At 38.4% G+C, this 17,347-nt stretch overlaps 1 pseudogene across 1 annotated transcript; it reads left to right on the top strand.

Annotated features, from left to right (window-relative positions):
* Nucleotides 1-920: 920 nt before the first annotated feature.
* Nucleotides 921-16,464, top strand: LOC143550840 (adoMet-dependent rRNA methyltransferase spb1-like; annotated as a pseudogene). Its single transcript, XR_013138394.1, has 10 exons — nucleotides 921-1,384; nucleotides 9,486-9,533; nucleotides 9,599-9,781; nucleotides 9,896-10,134; nucleotides 10,237-10,432; nucleotides 10,953-11,042; nucleotides 11,116-11,255; nucleotides 11,334-11,448; nucleotides 11,536-11,822; nucleotides 15,766-16,464. The product of XR_013138394.1 is annotated as an adoMet-dependent rRNA methyltransferase spb1-like (transcript).
* The last annotated feature ends 883 nt before the right edge of the window (nucleotides 16,465-17,347 follow it).

Below are 17,347 nucleotides of genomic sequence, written 5' to 3'. Positions count from 1 at the left end.
AAAAATCATGCACACCTAAAAACAATTATGCCTCAAAACATGATAAACGATATGGATTAGTGGGTATCATCTACTGTTCCGACACGGTACACCTCCCTCGCGTGAGACCCTTTGAACAACACCCCCTCATCCTCATTTCACAACTATAATGATCTCACTGATCATACTCACGCTCCTCATTTTGGAAGAGAGCCAATAACTTTTTTTTTATTTTTTGTTTTTCAGTTGTTTCTACTACTAAATAATATAACGAGGGGAATGAACCATAACATGGGTTAAGGGATAAGGTTGAACGACGGATGAAAAGCTGACAAGTCGGATGATGAGGGAAATGAACCATAACTTTTAGCCTTAGTATGTATATAATGGTCCCACTTGATCTTTAAACAAAGGAATTAAAAATAAATAAATAAAAGAGAGTGAGGTGTGTGCTTGTAATTCTGGTTAACATAGAAAGAACCAAAAGTCTCGCGCATAAAAAAGCCGTTTTTGGGGGTGAATTACTTCCTCCGTCTCGGTCAAAGTGTTTAAGTTTGAAAAACACATAGTTTAAGGTAGATTTAATTATTGTTTTTTTTTTGCTTACCCAATGACAATAATGCTCTTGAAAATTGGGTCCATAAATATCGTTTATTAATGTTAGTTGTGTGTGTTTAAGGGTAAAATTGGAAATTGACTAATGAATTATGAAAGTGAACGTTTGTAATAGGACAAATAAAAAAGAAAATGTGAAACTTCTAATGAGACGGAGGTAATATAATTTTTCAATAAGTTAATATTAATAAGTTACAAAATGTCGTTAACTTATGACACTAAAAGCAAATCCCAAACAAGCTACAATGGGCTAAAATAAGCAACCCCAAACTATAAAAGCATAAACACAGACCTCCCATGCATAAACCCTAATCATAGCAGCAGCAATGGGTAAAAAAGCCAAAGGAAAGCATCGTTTAGACGAATACTACAACTTAGCCAAACTACACAACTACCGCTCTCGCGCCGCATGGAAGCTCCTCCAGCTCGACTCCAAATTCTCCTTCCTCGGCTCCTCCCACGCCGTTCTCGACCTCTGCGCCGCTCCCGGCGGCTGGATGCAAGCCGCCGTCGAACGCGTACCAGTCGGAAGCCTCGTACTCGGCGTTGACATTCACCCTATCCGCCCAATACCATTCAGGAAGATATTACAACGCCTAAATGTAAATCCACTGTCAAAAGAATAATGTCTGAATATGGAGTTAAGGCTTTTGATGTGGTGCTTCATGACGGTTCTCCCAATCACGGTGGCGCCTGGGCGCAGGAGGCCATGAGTCAGAACGCGTTGGTTATTGATTCGGTTAAGCTTGCTTCGGAGTTGTTAGCGCCGAAAGGCGTATTTATTACTAAAGTATAAGCATATGCTCTAATTTACTTATTTATGAATTATGATCATTATTATTTACGTGAGGATAGGATCGCAAGAGAACTCATTCTTCGTGACAGAACTAGAGAATTCCGTACTTTATATATGCAGTATAATGGAATATATTCAAGAATGATAAACGATAATTAACGCACAACTTATAAATAACCGACTTATATTATAACCAGAAAATATAACTCAAAAAACTGATTACAATAACTTTGGTAGTGATGGTGGTGATTGTTGTGTTTGTTGTTATTGTTGTGTCTAACACTAACTTTGTGCATGTATATATACTAGTGACCCAACTTGGTCACCAAGCATAATATGTGGTCACCACTCAACTTGGCCACCAAGGTGAACTTGGGCAACAAGGTCAACTTGGCCAACAAGGTGAATTTGGCCACCAAGCATATGGAATGTTTCATAATACCCCTTAGACTTTAACCGACTTGTTAAAACCTCTTAGGCCCGGTTCACCGACTTGTGACCCGGAATAGAAATTAATCCAACATTCACCCCCCTAATTTCTGATTCAGATTAGAAAGGTCTTCAACTCCAAGTAACTCGCGCATCTCCGTGAACTTGATTCTTGCGAGTGCTTTAGTGAGGATATCAGCCCATTGCTCTTTCCCGCTAATGTGCTCAACATTGACCTCGCCGTCGTTGTAGCAATCTCGGATAAAATGAAAGCGAGACTTTATATGCTTTGTTCGGTTGTGAAAAACCGGATTTTTCACAAGGGCTATTGCGGACGTGTTATCAACTTTCAACATAACTTTCTGCAATACTTCTCCAGTCAACTCACTCAACAACTCTCGGAGCCATACAGCTTGGCATGCGGCTGCTGAAGCCGCCATGTACTCAGCTTCACACGACGAGAGAGCAATTGTCGCTTGCTTTTGTGAGCACCATGTAATTGGAGATTGCCCGTAATAAAACACGTGGCCAGTGGTACTTCTACCATCATCCTCATCTATATTGTGACTACTATCACTATAACCTACAAGTCGTTTAGACCCGTTCTTCCCGTACCATCATCCTCATCTATATTGTGACTACTATCACTATAACCTACTCGTCGACTGAACTTGAGAGCAGGTTGAGGAATTAGGCCCGATATGACTTGGTTCGGTTGAGTCGTTGGACTCGGGTTGAACCGATGATACAGGTTCAGAGCTTGGGCTACCCGGGTTGCTTCTAGAGGTTTCTTCAATGGTAGGTTTGATTTGACCAGTTCCATTGTCAACCGCACCCCCCAAACAATAGAAAGCATACCCGGCTCATAGTCATTCTTCTCGAATTTCTTTACCCAATTCCACCATTTGTTTTCGTCAAACACAACGTCCCGACTAACAACAACTTTCCGGGTGTTCGGATCGAAAAGACGGTATGCTTTTGAACCCGTCTCCGACCCGAGATAAACGAGCTATCTTAACCTATCATCAAGTTTCTTTAGATGTACACTATCAACTTTAACATACGCCATGCACCCAAATACTCGAACGTGTTCAATAATCGGTTTCTTTTTCTTGAACCGTTCATATGGAGTTTAATCAACCAAGGCCCGGGTTGGGACCCGATTGATTAAAAAGGTTGAATGTCGGACCGCTTCTCCCCACATATAATTTGGTACCTGCATTGCCTTTAAAATACTCCGCACCATCCCCATTAAAGTTCTGTTTCGCCTTTCTACCCCGCTATTTTGTTGCGGCGTGTACGGAGCGGTTAAATGCCGAATAATTCAACTTTCATCGCAGGACTGATTGAAATCACGTGAAGTGAATTCTTGATGTAGTGAAAACAGTCAATTAAATATTAACTAAATTAAACATGTAATAAAAACTAGACCTAAGACTCAACTAAACAAAACACCGGCAAGTGAACCGGTCAATTGTATTAAAGCTAAGTAAGTCCGGAATATCGAACCCACAGGACTCTATAAATTACGTTAATTAACTAATTAGACTCGACTTACGACACGATTATTTATTATTAATGTTTTAAGGGGGATTTTAAACTAATATTAAACTAAGAAAGTAAATAAACAAGTTAACGAAAAACAAGCAACTAAACACAAGATCGAAACCAATCAGAGAAGGAATCTACCTAGGTAAGAATCCCATGCATCAACAATCATCAAGCAATGGACAAATAACATGATTATGGAAATTGATTTCTAAACGTGTTCATCTAACAAACCCTAAGGACATTTGACTAAATCAAATGAAATCCCGAAGAACAATTATTAGATTATTAAGCAATCAGTTGAATTGATTTCCGCAAAGTAATCAATTAGGGTTAATTAATAGTATCTAAAGCAAGCAATCTTACGAAACACTAAACCCTAGATAACTTGATAAGCTAACATGACATCATGAACATGGATCAACACAATAAGCAAGAATATTGTCACTAACTATCCTAGCATGCAATTGACCAAGACACATGAACAACTCCTCACCTTACAGCTATTGGAATTTAGCAAAACATTTAAAACCTTAACCAACTATCAACAAGCTTCTATGATCTAACGGGCCCATTTAATCACAATAATCAAAACACCAAGTAATGATTTAAACATAAACCCTAAATCTAAAGAACACAATCAAAAGATAAAAGATCTATGTGAAGCTATAGTTAACAATCAATCAAGATAACAAATACTCATACGCATCATGAAAGCAAAATCAAGTCTTTACTACTAAATAACAAAATCCATAATCAAAACAATATCCAAAGCAAGAATCATGTCAACACATGTTCATCAAACCTAGGTAGACATGAAGTCTAGCCTAGCATCTTAAAGTCTAAATCAAACAAAACAAATAATAATGAAAACATGGTGAAATAATGAAGAAAGAAAGATTAAAGGCGATAAAACCCGTATTCTTCGATCTTAAACGTATAGCTCTTCACCGGATGTTCTCTTGCCTTCAAAATCACCACAAGACTCGTAAGATGGCTCCAAAGACTCCCAAAATCGGATGGTGGCTTCAGGTTATATCAGGATTAAGTTAAAGGTGTTTAAATACCCAAAACAAGGCCCGACAAGAAGCAAAAAACGAAAATAATCTAGCCCAGTTGTGCCTAGACGCCGCGCCAAGGGCTTTTGGCCTTCTGCCTTCGCGCGGCGCGGCGTACTCCTCCATGGGGGCCGGCCAGACCGGTTCTCTGCTCTGGTTCTTCCTGACGCGTTTCGGATCTCTGTTTCGGCTCGTTTTAGCTCGTTTTTCGCCCTTTTTAATCACGATCAAATCCCGGAACCTACGAAACAAAAAAACGTTAGTAGTATACAAATCTCGACTAAAAACGAACAAAAACTAATAAAATATTAATTAAAATATACACGGGAAATATAAATATTTAGCATTATATCAATTCTCCTCCCCTATCGGTTCGGAGAGTTTCATTGGTAAACCCGGCTCCATCTCGATTAGGGCTTTAAACCTCTTAAAACTTTCAAACGCTTCACATTTTTCTTTCAATAAAAACGTCCACATATATCGTGAGTAATCGTCTATAATAACAAAGACATACCTATTACCCGAGATAGTGGATGGGGTTATTGGACCGCACAAGTCACCATGAACTAATTCCAAAGGTTGAGATGCTCTAAACGAGGATGTAGCCGGAAACGAACGCCTCGTTTGTTTACCCACCAAACACGATTCACACAACTGATTTTCGTGTTCAACATGTGGTAAACCTCGTACAAGATCCTTCTTAGCCATCGATTTCATTAACTCGAAATTGATGTGCCCAAGTCTTGCGTGCCAACGCCATGCATCATATTCAATCTTTGATTGCAAACACACGGGAGCTCCAATTTTCATTCGTATTTTATAGAGTCGGTTTTCGGATCTGCTGACCTTCATGAGTAACCTCCCGTTCTCATCGTACATGGTCAGAAGATCGTGTTTCATCCGAATGTCACACCCGGACTCCGTTGCTTGACCAAGACTTATTATATTATTTGTTAACTCCGGAATATAATAAATCTCGGTTAGCAAGTCTTGGTCACTCGATTTTCCTTGGAAAAGAATTGAGCCTTTTCCCTTGATTTGAACAAATGACCCATCTCCGAACTTAACAGTCCCGGTTATGTTCTCGTTTAACTCTAAAAAATACGACCGGTTTCCCGTCATATGATTACTTTCCCCATTATCCAAATACCATACATCATCTTCGACCCGCTCGGTCTCGTATTTCTTTGGTATTAGGTTTTGTTCATTTAAGAACACAACTTGATGCATATACGCTGCATCATCAAAATTTTCACGGGCTTCGGTTTTGTTTGCTTCTTGACCCTTTTGAACTCGGTTCGGGCAACCGGATGCAAAGTGACCAAACTAGTCACATCGGTAACATAAAATCTTTGACCGATCTTTCTTCACCCTTGTTTTTCCCCGACTTGATGACCCTTGTTCGGTACTAGGGGTTCGGTATTGGCCATTGAAACGACCTCGACCTCCTCGTCCTCGTCCCCCATTATATTCAAAACTTCTATGACTTAATGAATCATATTTACCGAATAAAAGTTTACCTTGGTCACCCCCTTGAATTTCTTCTTCTCGGATTCGCTCCTCATAGGCTCAGAGTCGGCCTACAACATCTTCAAATCCCGTTTTATTGAGATCCAACATTTGCTCAAGCGAAGCAACCATTTGAATATACTTCGATCTTGGGAGACTTTTGAGAAACATCTTTACCAACCTTGCTTCATCTATAACTTCTCCGAGAGCCGCTGATTTCGAGGCAATGCTCGATAACTTGCCCGCAAAGTTATCTATGGAATCTGACTCGTTCATCTTCATATTGTCAAATTCCATTGACAAGGTTTGGAGACGTACTTCTCTAACCCGTTCGGCACCTAAGTGTCGGGTTTTAATTGAATCCTACATGGCTTTAGCAGTTTCTTAATCTCCAATTTGCATGATCAAGGTTTCGGGTATGGATTGAAACAACAAGGCCATAGCCATGTCATTTTTGTCTTCATCAGAGACACCCGAGTTGATGGTGTCCCAAACTTTGTGAACTCTTAGGACTACTTTCATCCTCATAGCCCACACGGTATAGTTCGTTGCAGTTAACATTGGACATTGAACGGAGGATGGCCCGTTCTCTTTCCCTTTTGGCGGCGGCGGTGGATTCGTGTCACCCATGGCTACTCAAACCCAACTTGTTTGAATAAAGTAACAATTGAACGAACTATGCTATCGACAATGACAACAACTTCTTTGGGAGATCAAACCAACTTGTTCGGTCAACCACGATAACAACTTCTTCAGGATATCAAACCAACTTGTTCGATCGAGACACCTTCTTTTTGGCCGTTAATTATCGCATTCTTGAACCGAGCTCTGATACCAATTCAAGAATGATAAACGATAATTAACGCACAACTTATAAATAACCGACTTATATTATAACCAAAAAATATAACTCAAAAAACTGATTACAATAACTTTGGTAGTGAATTAGTGATGGTGGTGATTGTTGTGTTTGTTGTTGTTGTTGTTGTGTCTAACACTAATTTTGTGCATGTATATATACTAGTGACCCAACTTGGTCACCAAGCATGATATGTGGTCACCACTCAACTTGGACACCAAGGTGAACTTGGGCAATGTAAGGCCCCGTCACCGGTAGCCTTACTTTGGTGTTGGATTTACTCATGAACGCAGTTCTAAAATCAGAGTTAATTAAAAACTTTCGCGGAATAATATAGACTGTCAACCATCCATTACAAACATCCATAACTTGTCTTTTAAAAGCATAACATAAAACATAGTATTAAAACAACACGGCAAATCTTTAGATGCCAGCCTCTTCAGTATTGCCATGTGTCTCCCTCAAGCCAGCTGTCTCAGTTGATTAGCCTGCGTGCATACTAAAAGTCAGCTACGCTGAGTGAGTTCTAGTTAATCAGGCAACATACAACACATTCACATATTTACCTATGCACCCGAAGGTACATGCCTTCCTACTATCTTACATACTTACATATTTGCGTACTTTCATTCATTCTTTCATAATAACATACGTACTTTCATTTCATACATATACATTTCAAAGAGCCTTACATCCTATAACCTTCGCCGATATTATTAGGGTCGGTCCCCTACATTCTCCGATATTATTAGGGTCGGTTCCCTACATTCGCCGACATTATTAGGGTCGGTTCCCTACATTCGCCGACATTATTAGGGTCGGTTCCCTCGTTCTATCTATACCTTTCGTACATTTCTATACATTCATAATTATAACTTTCATACGTCCATACATTATCTATACATCATATCTTTATACTATCCCTTGACGGCACATGCAATATCCGAAGATCGTTCATGCATCGTCAAGCGTTCATCCATACATAAATCATATAGGGCATACACTTACCACTTGAGGTAAGTGTATTAACTAATCACATCGAGTATGCACACAGCCCCGAAAACATAACAAGGAAATGAGGCTAGAAACTCACCTGAACACGGTTACGTTCACCGTTAATTGTTATTCCCTTCTTGAGCTGTGCACGGCTAACTGTATAACAATTACACGTATCAATAAACTATCGCTATCTATATTGCGTCTCTAGTTCAACTATACCCCACAACGAACGGGGGTCCGGGGGCAGCGCCCCTGGCAGCGGGGTTCTAGGGGCGGCAGCCCCTAGCAGGGTCCAAGGGGTAGAGCCCCTGGCTGGGGTCGAGCTGGAAACATTTTATTTCCCTTAACTGTCGTAACACATTTTTCACTAGGATTTTAATTTATTTTCTAAACGAACTTAACTTTTGGCGAACTTAATATTCGGCGAACTTAACATTCAGCGAGGTTAGTGTTCGGCGAACTTGCCTTTGGCGAACTTATACAAGCGAACTTATACTAGGCGAAGTTCACAGTAGGCGAACTTGTATGCTTAGCGAACTTGCTGGGCGAACTTGCTATGGGCGAAGTTACCCAGCAGCAGCTACGGCTCGTCCCAAAACCTCTGTAACCAGTCGGTTTTCAAGGTGTAATATATCGATAAGATGTTAATAATTCTCGCAAACATTCCTTTAGCCGTTTTTGGGTAAAACACGACCCGAAAGTGCGTAAAGCTTGGACCTTTAGATTAAAACGTTCAATACTAGGTTTAAGGGTTTATTTCTAACGAGCCATAGCAGCCGTAAGTTCGTTAAGTTCGTCTCTAACATCAAGTTTACAACTTTACGTTTCATTCATACCCGATCTATTCTAGACTCAACTTTCAAGGCTAACCGTCTATAAAAACATAAACTTTAAGATCGAAATCATACCTTTACGTTTCGTTTGGCCTAGGCTAGCTTGTTTATGAACTATAAATCTCGTGTATGGCTTGAATAGTCAAGATCCACCAAAGCGAATGTTCGCTCGACCTCGCTTTCCCTCTTTCTCTCTCGGCCGTAAGGTGGTGTAGGGTGTGTGTGTGTTATGAGTGTGTTAGAGAATAATATGGTAAGAATGAGGATTTAGGGTTTTAGGATAGTTTAAGGGTTATTTATATCCCTTAAAGCCCATGGACCTAAGACCCATTACTCTCTTTTAATCCATCTTAATTACTCCAAGTCCATGACCCTTTTTCTTTATTAAACACTAGCTAATATTATTTAACGCTCGACAACTTAACGAAATCTTCTTTTATTTAATATTATAATATTTTAGGATGTTACAGGCAACAAGGTCAACTTGGCCAACAAGGTGAACTTGGCCACCAAGCATATGGAATGTTTCATAATATCCCTTAGACTTTAACCGACTTGTTAAAACCTCTAGGCCCGGTTCACCGACTTGTGACCCGGAATAGAAATTAATCCAACATATATATACTACATCTATGAAGCATATGCAGTAGTATATGTTACATATATGTAGTTTATACTACATATATATATGTGGTATATACTACCACATATGCTGCATAGATGTAGTATATATATTTCATTATACCGCATATATAACTTACGGAATTCTCTAGTTCCGTCATGAAGAATGAGTTCTCTCATGATCCTTTCTCTATGAACATTTAGCCTTAACTTAATAATAATATTGTTTTGTGTATCAGGTTTTTAGGTCTAGGGATTACAGTGCTGTGCTGTATTGTCTAAGACAGGTAATGGATTTTGTTTTTGATTGTGATGGAATTGGTTAAGGGGTTAACTTTGGATTTGTTGGCAGTTGTTTGAAAAGGTTGAGGTGGATAAACCTTCTGCAAGTCGGTCAACGTCTGCTGAGATTTTTATCGTTTGCTTGAAGTATAAAGCGCCTGCTAAGATTGATCCTTGTCTTTTTGATATTAGACACCTGTTCCAAGAAGGCAAAGAACCTCCAAAGGTAATTTAATTAATATTGTTTATACAAGTTTGTGCATTATCATATATGGAGGGACTTTGTTATAGAACTAGTTTTGTATGTGATCTTTGAGTTGTGTGAATTGGGCAATTTAGGTGATTGATGTACTTAAGAGGGACAAAGCAGAAGAGACATCGCGATGGGTATGAAGACGGTGACACAACTTTGAGGAAAACATGTTCAGCTACTGACTTTATTTGGTCAAGTGCGCCTCTTGATGTTCTTGGCACTGTTACATCTATAAACTTTAAAGATGACACGTCTCTGCCTATCAAAGATCACGAGTTGACTACTGAGGAAGTTAAAGAATTATGTGATGACTTGCGTGTTCTAGGGAAGCAAGATTTTAAGCATCTGTTGAAGTAAGAAACACCCTGTTTTCTTTTTCTTTATTGTTATATACACACGCACAAACAAACACGCTTCATGATCTTGAAAATTTGTTTTTTCGTTTGTTGTATTAGGTGGCGGATTAATATCAGAAAGGCATTGTCTCCGGAGAAGGTAACTTCTAAACCTGAAGATGTTGAACCGCAGAGTAAGGTTGATGATAATAATGATGCAGAAGAAGATGGATTAAAAGAAATGGAGGAATTGACAAATGATATGCTTAGGAAGAAAAAGCAGGCGAAAAAGATTCTTGCAAAAAGACGAGCTAAGGTGTGATATGCAGTCGATATCGCCGATATATCACCGATATATCAGTGATATATCAGTTATCGGTCCCTTAACGATATATAAATAAGAATATCGGTACCGATAATATCGACGATATTGACTGATATTTGACCAATATTGGACTAATATTTGACCTTTATATCACCTATATTCCCGATATCAGTGTTTTAAGTCTTAATTATCAACTTTTAGTGTTGAATGTTAGTGTTTTAAGTGTTAATCAATTCTTACTTGCTACGATTGTTAGTGTTTTGGAATTTGCAAAAGGTTAATTTGTTAATGGTATGAGACTATATTGAATTATTAGTGTTAAATTGCTATATATATTAATTTTACATGATATTAAAATTACCGATATCTCACTGCGATAACCGATAATTTTCCACATTTATTGCTTAGAAGGTGTGTTATAAATTTGATTACTCCATATTTTAATTCTAGGTCTTTAAATTGTAAAGATTATGTATTAAGGTTTCTTGTTTCTTATTTAATGGAATTTTAGGATAAAGCAAGGAAAGCAACTGGGATGCAGAGTGATGTAATGGATGACGGATATACGGATATTGAACTATTCTCTCTATCATCTATCAAGGTCAAATTGACATTCATGACCTCTATTTTTCATATGCAGTTTTATTAAGTTTGCTTTGTTAATAATAATTCAGGGCAAGAAAGATCTGGAAGTTGTTGACAACACTGAAGATGATGGTGCAAATAATGAAGTAATGGACTGTGATAATGAGGGAGGCCAAATGGATCCTGAAGATGATGAAATAGACATGGACTCTGAGGAAGAACGCCGGAGGCGAGTGTGTTTTTTTCTGTATATTTTATAGATGAAAAGATATTACGAGTAATAATTTATTAAACATATTGGTTTCAGGTATGATGAGAAAATGGAAGAAGCTTATGAACAATATGTAGCCAAGAAAGAAGGTAGTACAAAGCAGAGAAAGCGAATGAAGCAAAAACATTCTAAAGATGGTGAACTTCTCGAGGTTTGTTATGGTTTTAACATAGTTATAATAATGTTCAACAATTTAGGATGTGTTATGATGAATTGATAATCTACTTCTGTCATATAGGGCGATGATGTTGCTGATGATGATATCCATCCAGATGAAGATTCTGACTATGATAATCATGATAAAGAATCCAATCCGTTAATGATGCCGCTTGATGATGAAGAGCGAACCGAGGCACAAATTACGTCACTATGGTTTAGTCAAGACGTGTTTGATGACGATGATCACGAAACGTCAAAAATGGATGAAAGTGAAGACGATGAAGACAAAATGCAAGTGGATAAAAAAGCCGATGATCAAATCATGATCCCAAAAAACTCGACTTCAAAACACAAACCGAAGAAACAGTGGCGGATCTAGACAAAAACTTCAGGTGTAACCCAATTTTTTTTTGGACCTAGCGGATAAGTGGCGCCCCCGTCGAGGAACTTCTAAAATGGCGGTTGGAAGGTCTGAGAGGTCAATTGTCTACCACTATATATAAATATTTTTCGGCCCATCTAGATCGGGTCGGATCACATAACCAAAAGATAAAAATAAATTGTATTACAAATCCAAATAGATAACAAGATTACGCCAATCGTGAGGGGCACCATGATGACATGGCTAGATTCAAAAAGTAAAAGTCCAATGATTTACATAGACAATAAAATATGAATAAGTTTTATATATAATTTAATATGTAACTAATTATACGTATAAAATAGACTACTTGTATAACATACTTGTGCACAATATGAAACATATATAAAATATGTAGTTGACTAGGATTAATGTTGTTTGGGTGTACGAGTCGTAACCAAAAACTTTTAGTTGTGCCATATTATATACTTTTTATCTTTGATATTGTATTTATCAAATTTAAACATGAATAAATACAATAATAAAGCAAAAGTAATAATTAAATAAAAACGAACTAAAGTTAATAAATTTTAGCAAGTGATAATTCCAAGGTGACTGTCAATCAAATATTTAATAGTATTCAATTTTGACCCAATTACAAATTTTGTCCTTTAAAATAAGACGAATTACGGTTCGTGTCCTTTTCTAAGTTTCCTTGCAGGCGGTGTACTTTAAACTTTTTTTTCCTACAAGTTTTGTCCTTTACGCTAACTGGGTTAGAAAAAGTCAGTTAAATGCCCTCACGTGAGACGCATGTGAGGGCATTTTTGTCTTTTTGCCTACCCTTCTTCTTCTTCTTCTTCTTCTTCTTCTTCTTCTTCTTCTTCTATTAACACACACACACATTTCATCACCATACCTCCCACTCTTCTTCTCCATCACCTTAATCGATGCCTCCACCATCGCCGGTTCTACTATCGCATGGTTTTAACATACAAACCCTAATCGATTTCGATTCTACTGATGCGGGGTTACAACTGTATTTGTCCCCCGTACCGTCATCTTGCACCTCTAGCCACCACTGTTATCTTGCCTGGCTATCATCGCCTATTTTCCATCTGATCTACTGTTGCCGGGTATCTTTGGGAAACCCTAGGCGGCGGTGTGACGGTGGCAGTAGTCCGATTGTGGTTCTGATTTCGATTGTTGCGGTTACAAGACGGTTGTGATTTTAGGGTTTTCTTCTTTCTTTCTTTTTTCCAGGTCAAAACAGGTTTCAGGTTGAAATTGAATCGGAGGGTTTCTTGACGGATTCGGAGCGATTAAGGGTGGAATTAGGTGAGGGTTTTAGTGGGTAATCGATGGCTGAGGTTGAATTGATGGTGTAAGATCGGTTGTAGATTGAGGGTTGTTGTTTGTGGTGATCGGAACCGATCATTTTTAGGGTTTTCGATTGAATTGAAATGAATTTGGATTGGGATGATGATGGTTTGATTTTGTGGGTGAGATTGAAGGTGATGGTGGCGGCGGTAGGTGGTGGGTAGTGGTGGCAGTCGGCAACAGGTGGTGGTGGGGTTTTGGATGTTGAAAGAAGAAGGTGGGTGGTGATGGTGGATGCACATGAGAGGAGAGATAGGGGGAAGAAGAAAAGAGGAAGAAGAAGGGTAGGCAAAAAGACAAAAATGCCTTCACATGCGTCTCACGTGAGGGCATTTAACTGATTTTTTCTAACCCAGTTAGCGTAAAGGACAAAACTTGTAGGAAAAAAAAGTTTAAAGTACACCGCCTGCAAGGAAACTTAGAAAAGGACACGAACCGTAATTCGTCTTATTTTAAAGGACAAAATTTGTAATTCTGTCTTCAATTTTTAAATAAAAGGCAAGGTTGGAATGAATGCACAATGCATTGTTGTTGTCCTTTTTAGTAACTATTAAATAAATAAAGGACCTTCAAATAAAAAAGCATCTTCACTGTCATCTCTTACCTAAACAGAGCCGCTGCAAGTTATCACCACCGGAAAACAATAAGTCGTCAATATACGAATAAATTTCTTCAGTTTCCATCTTTTTTCTTGCAGGGGTAACCTAATATTTGCTCAGGGGTATCCTATAACATAAAACAACAAATAAAAACAAAAAAATACACTAATTTTGCACTTCACCAAGAAAGTTGAGGGGTAACCCGGGTTACCCCTGAGATGATGCGGGAACGGAAGCATTCAAATGGCTTATGACACTTTAGTTAATCAAAGACCGATAAACTGAACCATAGGTTCCAAGAACAATGTTCTTTTATATAAACTTAATCAAAAAACTAATTAAAACAATAAACCATAACATCCAATTTATACTAAAGACTATCTTACTAAACAAGAAAGATAAATATTAGGAAACTTAAATTTTAAACGAATAATAAAAGATATTAAATATCTGATATTCAAATAAGGAGATATCCTGTATCATACTCCCCGTCTTCGAAAAAACTCGTTCTCGAGTTTTGCCTCCAGGGTCAAACGGAACATCAACCCGCTTCTCATCTATTTTTATTATTATCACGACCCACTTAAACATTCCAACGTGATGGAGTGCATTGCCCAACTTTAAACTTGTACCACCCGGGTCAAAGGGAGTGTGGATTCGCGTCCTATCCACCGCCGACGTTACTCGCTCAAATAGTTCAGCTCCCACTTCCGTTATTTTTATTGTGATGAACCCATATTGAATCCATGGTTTTGCTCCAACTTTATTCTTACACCCTACATTTAATAATTCCCGTACAGAACTTTCATGCAATCTAGATTTTATTTCCATGTATGCAACTTTAGTAATATGCCTCACCATATCTTGTGTATTATTTAAACAAATTTTATTGACATGCAAACCCACATCAGAATCCTTATCACCAATTATCGAAATCCTTTTTTCACTTTGATTTTGAGTTTCCACTAAAATCGGAGCAAAAGTCAAATTACCTACTATTTGAATTCCCTTGATATCAGACAACACCATAGGCATCATCGTGGACGGACTTTGAGATCCGATAGTAGCCGCCGCACCATCTAGAACCACCATATATTCTTCCTCTTCATCGTAGTTATCAAACACGGGTGGCGAATCCCAGCTAAAATCACTACCGGATGGATACGCAAATAAACAGTTATCATCATCAAAATCAACCTCGTCTTCATCAAACCTCGACCCCTCTTCATCGAGCCTCGGTCCGTCTTCTAATAAACACTCTGGATAGATCGGTTCATAGAACCGGGGTGGATGACGGCCAAACGGATGCTGCTCTCCGTCGCCACCTTCGTCCCAGACGACGGTGCTCGACTCGGTTTCCGCCTTGCGCATCTCCCGTTGTAACTCGAGATCGCGGACTCGTTTTCGGAGCCGTTTGATCTCCTCAAGATCACGTACTCGTTGTCGGAGTCGTTTGATTTCTTCAAGATCATGAACTCGTTGTCGGAGTCGTTTGATCTCTTCAAGATCCCGCAGGTCGGGATGGATTCCACTGCTGCCTCTCGCGGCGACTCTGCTAGTAGAATGCCAATATCTACCGTGGGCGCGTGAATCAGCCATACTTGTGTCGTTGCCTCGGGCGGCGAATCTACGAGCAAACAAGTATTCTTCCTCACGTCGAGCCATTTGAGAACCAAAAGCTATGATACCAAATGATGCAGGAACGGAAGCATTCAAATGGCTCATGACACTTTAGTTAATCAAAGACTGATAAACTGAACCATAGGTTCCAAGAACAATGTTCTTTTATATAAACTTAATCAAAAAACTAATTAAAACAATAAACCATAACATCCAATTTATACTAAAGACTATCTTACTAAACAAGAAAGATAAATATTAGGAAACTTGAATTATAAACGAATAATAAAAGATATTAAATATCTGATATTCAAATAAGGAGATATCCTGTATCATGAGACCTCTATAGATCCGCCCCTGCGAAGAAACCTCAATTCACTCAGTCTGCTGCTACTGAAGATTTTGAGGTAATTCCAGCCCCGGAAACCGACTCGAGTGATGATTCATCATCGTTAGATGATGATGTGGAAACAAAAGCTGAAATTCTGGCTTGTGCTAAGAAAATGTTGAGGAAAAAACAAAGGGAACAAATGAATGATGATGCTTATAATAAATACATGTTTCATGATGATGAAGGGTTACCAAAATGGTTCATATATGAAGAGAAGAAACACATGCAGCTGAATAAGCCCATAACGAAGAAGAGGTTAATGCAATGAAAGCCCGGTTTAAAGAGATAAATGCCCGGCCTGCTAAGAAGGTGGCCCAAGCGAAGGCCAGGAAGAAGCGGGTTGCAATGGGGAAAATGGAGAAGGTCAGAAAGAAGGCGAACGGTATTGCTGATCAAGAGGATATAAATGATCGGTCTAAGATGAAAATGATTAATACGCTTTATAAGAAGGCGACCCCACAGAGACCGAAGAAAGAATTGGTAGTTGCAAAGAAAGGGGTGCAAGTGAAACCGGGTAAGGGGAAAGTATTGGTTGATAGGAGGATGAAAAAGGATGCAAGAAAACACGGGATGAAGAAGGATACGGAAAAAGGGAAAATGAAGTGAGGAAAAGGGAAAGGATTCGGTTCGGCTAAGGGTAAAATGGGAAGAAAGTGATCCAGCCCGGTTAAGGTATAAAATGGGAAGAAAGCGTCGCTAAAAGAACCGCCTGCAAAAGTCTAAAACAGGAAGAAAGTGAAGCTGTAAGTAAACGAAGGTATGGTTTTGGTTTTGAGTCATGGAGATTATTCTTTATTTGAAATTTTGGTTGTGAGATAATTTTGTTTGATGGATATCAAGATAGGTTTTCGTTTTTTTTTTTTTTTTTACAATTTAAAATCTAACAAATGGAAGTTGGTTTCTTTATATTTGTGATGATACATTATAACATGATATTGATCTTAACAACTTATGATACATAATTTCTCTTTGTATATCCTTGATAGTTCTGGTGTAAGTTAAAACAATCAACTAAGTTTCTGGATGAATAGTGATTCGAATGAATATTAATAAAAGTACACTTCCGTAAATTCTGACAAGTACATTGTGCATGTCACTTCAAATATGTCTCGGTCGTGTTAATTTGAAAATGACTGTCACAATATATTTTATTGTTTTAATTTTTTAAACGTATCTTTCAGAGTTCTATGAAATATTGTTTAATTGGATTAAATCTATTTAAGGCAAACATGTGTAACTTTAAAGCATATACAAAACGTCTGGAGATCATGACAAGGACGTTTTAAGGCATGTGTATGGATTTATCAAAGTGTTGTCATTTTTCATAGCTTTAAGCCTAGGAGATTAGAACGATAGATCGTGAACAATCACTTAGAGCATCAACAATAAGGAGCCACGAAAACATAAAAAAAAACATTTATAGTCGACTGTCACATCATCAAAATACCATACTTTAAAACCATCCAAAACTCACCTAATAAGAAATCCTAAAAACATCCCCCACCACATGCACAAATCGCTCTTTTTTTCCGGTTTTTGT

The sequence above is a fragment of the Bidens hawaiensis genome, unplaced genomic scaffold, assembly GCF_021521415.1.
Source record: "Bidens hawaiensis isolate Kalapana, Puna unplaced genomic scaffold, B.hawaiensis_p1.1 tig00016189_1, whole genome shotgun sequence".
Classification (NCBI taxonomy): Eukaryota; Viridiplantae; Streptophyta; class Magnoliopsida; order Asterales; family Asteraceae; genus Bidens; species Bidens hawaiensis.
The sequence above is the reverse complement of the archived record's forward strand: the minus strand, read 5'-3'. Positions and strand labels throughout refer to the sequence as shown.